We start from the raw sequence: 4,585 nt of genomic DNA on the forward strand, positions 1-4,585 counted from the left end.
AAACTCCTGGGCTCAAGCCACCCTCCTGCCTCAGCCTCCCAAGTAGCTAGGACTACAGGCAGGTACCACCAAACCCAGCTAAAGTTTTTGTTTTTTCTTTTTTGGAGAGACAGGTCTTGCTCTTGCTCATGTTGGTCTTGAATTCCTGAGCTCAAGTAATCCTCCTGCCTCAGCCACCCAGCGTGCTAAGATTACAGGTGTGAGCCACCCAGCCCGCCTTCTTTCCCAATTTTTCAAATGAGAAAAATAGCGAACACCTCAAAAGTGCCTTGCATAAATTGAATCAGACAAAAGATATAATGCTTTTTATATAATCCCTAGTATACAGTCAGTGCTCATAAATGTTAGAAAATTTTACAATTGATATAATTAGCATTAATCTCAGGAATCAAAACTGTACAACATTGGCACAAGAATCAAAAGTCCAATCAATGAATGAAAAAGCCAAGAAATGGAACACATATTTCAAATTAGTCAGTTTATTATAGACATGGCAACAGAAATTATTGAGAAAAAATAAGGATTATTTTACAACAATTCTGTATCAACATCTAGCTTATTGTCCCATCATCAATCATGGAATAGTTTGTCTTCATAGTATATAATGGAGTCTCACAGTGCAGACCTGAAAAGCTAAACATTTCTAACCTTCCTTTTTTTTTTTTTAATTTCAGAATATTATGGGGGTACAAACGCTTTGGTTACATAAATTGCCTTTGCACCACCCGAGTCAGAGCTACAAGCGTGCCCATCCCCGAGACAGCGCACACCATACCCATTAGGTGTGAATTTACCCATCCCCTCCCCACCCACCTGCCCAACACTCAATGAATGTTACTTCCATATGTGCACATAAGTGTTGATTGATTAGTTCCAATTTGATGGTGAATCCATGTGGTACTTGTTTTTCCACCCTTGTGATACTTCACTTAGAAGAATGGGAGCCAGCTCCATCTAAGATAATACAAGAGGTAGTTCTCCATGGTATACATATACCACATTTTATTAATCCACTCATGTGCTGATGAGCACTTGGGTTGTTTCCACATCTTTGCAATTGTGAATTGTGCTGCTATAAACATTCGAGTGCACATGTCTTTTTTATAGAATGTCTTTTTTTCCTTTGAGCAGATGCCCAGTAATGGGATTGCTGGATCAAATGGTAGTTCTACTTTTAGTTTTTTGAGGTATCTCCATACTGCTTTCCATAGAGGCTGTATTAGTTTGCAGTCCCACCAGCAATGCGTTAGTGTTCCTACCTCTCTACATCCATGCCAACATTTGTTGTTTTGGGACTTTTTGATAAAATCCATTCTCACTGGAGTAACGTGGTATCTCATTGTGGTTTTGATTTGCATTTCCCTGATGATTAGAGATGTTGAGCATTTTTTCATGTTTCTCAGCCATTAGACTAATTTCCTTTATCCAAGGTCTTAATGTAGCACTTGAATACTTTTTAATTTTAGGAGTTTGCAAAGGTTTTTACACAAAATTTATTCTTGATTTACAAATAATAATAGATAAATAAGATTTTCATAGATAACTCAAAACATAAAACTAATAACAGGGCCCAAATCACCAGCACAAATGAAATTGAAACAGACTGATAAGATCACTCCTATTCTCTAGTAAGAAGTCTGAATAGTAGGAACTATTTTCTCTTTCTTCCCACTGGAGAGGATAATCCATCCCATTTAGCTGGAGTTTACAACCAGCCGTGGGCTGCCTGAAATCCAGGAACACAATAAGAAATCTAGGTTATCTACTGTATGGATCTATTGTTTCCTCACGTCTCCCCTCCTCTCCATATCTGCCTTCGGGTCCTGAAGCTAGTAAGTGGTCTAGGCAGAATTGTAACCAAGCTCCCTGTCTCTAGAGTCTGCATCGGAACCATTATGATGTCATGAGCTGTTTTTATCCCCAGCACTTCTGACACCAAATATGTGGGGGTGTTCCCCTACCCAACAACCGATTCTCCAACAGGGTGTCCTATAATTCAATTCAATTCTGACGTTAACTGCTCAGAGTTAGTGCAGACTACAGGTTAAGGGCCCATTCAGGCAAGACTGCCTCTACTTCAGATGAGACTCATAAGTCCCAGGTTTCCACCCACACTTCTGACCCACTGGCCATAAACTGAGAATTCCCACTACCTCACCTCAGCTTTGATACTTTGCTATGACTCCAGAACTCAGAAAGCATTTTACTTACTATTTATTACCACTTTATCATAAAGAATACAACTCAGGAACAGCCAAATGAAAGAAATGCACAGCGCAATGTATTTTACTTTATTCTATCTGAAGAATTTGTATTTATTTATGTATTTCTTATTTTTTGCCATTAATGATTTGCTTGAAAAAATAAAAACAATTTTTACATAGAATAAAGTTTCACTAGATATTGTCTTCATTAGATATTTTAAAATGAGTTTTCAGTAGAATTATCATATGCTAAATGTTTCTTATATATGATTAAGTGTATTTCTTAAGGAGAGTTCTATAACTTTTAGCTGATTCTCATAAAGTTTATGAGTCATAAAAGGTTAAAACCACATTTCTATAGTTTTTTTTTTTTTTGGATTGAATTTTATCTATTTATTGAACAAACCAATCCTGGGTAAAGAGAAAAGAACACTAAGTTTTGGGTCAGGGGGACTGGGAAGGTGGGAGAAGCCCCAGCCCAAGTGGTGTAGGGGAAGGAAAGGGAGGGGTCATTTGTAAAACTCATGCTCTTGCTCGTCCTTCTTGATGACGGTCTTGTATGCTTTCTCGAAGTCCTTGGCCAGGACAATGTAGCGGTTCTCGCGGACGGCCAGCATCCCACTCTCCTGACAGATGGAGCTGATATCAGCTCCTGAAATCTTATCTGGCCGGGCCACATAATCTTCCAAGTCAACCTCCTCAGAGAGGTTCGTCTTGCTGGTGATAGTGGAAAAAATCAATCTTTTCTGGCGACGATCAGGGAGGGGAAATTCAATTTTACGGTCGAGGCGTCCTGGCCGCAGCAGGGCTGGATCCAGGGTGTCTGCTCTATTTGTGGCCATGATCACCTTGACATTGACGTTCTGGTCAAATCCATCCACTTGATTCAGCAGCTCCAGCAGGATTCTCTGAACCTCCCTGTCAGCCCCCGTCTGGGCATCAAATCTCTTGGTGGCGATGGCATCAATCTCATCTATGAAGATGATGGCAGGGGCATTCTCCTTGGCCAGGCGGAACACATCCCGGACCATGCGGGGACCCTCGCCCAGGTATTTCTGTACAAACTCCGAGCCCACGACCCGGATAAATGCAGCTGTCGTGTGATGTGCCACAGCCTTTGCCAACATGGTCTTCCCGCAGCCGGGTGGGCCGTACATGAGGACGCCTCGGAGAGGATCGATGCCGATCTGCTTGTAGAGCTCGAAGTGCGTAAGTGGGAGCTCCACAGCCTCCCGCACCTCCTGCTTCTGGATGTCCATGCCCCCGATGTCCGCGTACATCACGTCTGGCTTCTGGTCTGAGGTGAGCATCATGATGCTGCTGTCGGCCTCGGGTGGCAGCACATCCACCAGGGCGTTGCTGTGCTTGCGGAGGGCCACCGAGGCGTTGGGCTTGAGCAGCTCCCGATCAATGGTGCTCAGGATGCGCACGTAATAGTTGGAACCTGTGGTAGAGCCCACGATGGCTGTATTCTGATCCACAGCCTCCAGAAATTGTCCTATGACCAGTGGGATGCTCTGGATTTGCTTCACCTCCTCCTGGGCATGAAGGAATTCCTTCTTCAAGTTCTTTTGTTCATCCTTGATGTACTTCTCCTGCACCTCTAGGAACTCCAGCTCTTGCTGCAGTTTCTTGTAGCGGCTGTACAGGTCCTCCAGGTCCTCAGGCTCAGGACCCAGGAAGGACAGGCCAGTCTGGGGCCGGGACACAGACAATGCTGGTATCTCATCCTGAGCCTTCTCCACCAAGATGCCTATTTCCTCCACAGTGACCAAGCCTGCCTCTCTGTCCACATTTCTATAGTTTTGATGTTAAACGTCTTTAGAAAGAATTCCTCTAATAAACGGGAAACAGTAAAAGAATTTCAAGCAAAATTCAAGTTAGAATATTATTACCAACAAACATTTCATTCACAGCATATGCAGATTTAAAGAGTCATTTGATGCAACTTTCAGTTTTTGAGAGTTCTCCAGAAATTCCTTAATCACAACTGATAATACACAATAATGTATTTCAATGTACTTTTTATAATCCACGTATCTTTCTGATTATTAAGGTTTTCTTTTACTTAAAAATATATGAAACATTTGCCAATATTTCAAATCTACATGTTTGGTAGCTTATAAAAAACTCACAATATTGAAAATGTTTTGGAGTTCTAATTCATCATTAATCCTCATTTTTACAATGTCCAAAGATATGTGTAACAATGTATATGAAAAACTCTGGCTAATTCTTCTTAAACTTTGTTGTCACTCCTCTTGGTTTTATTTCTTCCAGCAGTGCTACTTTAATCCAGTATTTTATTAAAACTAAATCGAATTTTTGGCAGTGAACTTCTTTTAATCCTTTTTAAATTGGTACTAAGCATCTCTTCAACA

At 41.3% G+C, this 4,585-nt stretch overlaps 1 pseudogene across 1 annotated transcript in view; it reads right to left on the minus strand.

The window, feature by feature from the left end:
* Positions 1 to 2,578: 2,578 nt before the first annotated feature.
* The window catches only part of LOC105816602, a 23,504-nt pseudogene continuing 21,497 nt past the window's right edge, over positions 2,579 to 4,585 (minus strand). The window contains exon 2 of the transcript XR_001137799.1: positions 2,579 to 4,001. The product of XR_001137799.1 is annotated as a 26S protease regulatory subunit 6B pseudogene (transcript). The remainder of the gene's footprint in view (positions 4,002 to 4,585) is intronic.

This window comes from Propithecus coquereli, unplaced genomic scaffold (genome assembly GCF_000956105.1).
Source record: "Propithecus coquereli isolate 6110/MARCELLA unplaced genomic scaffold, Pcoq_1.0 Scaffold38, whole genome shotgun sequence".
Lineage (NCBI taxonomy): Eukaryota > Metazoa > Chordata > Mammalia > Primates > Indriidae > Propithecus > Propithecus coquereli.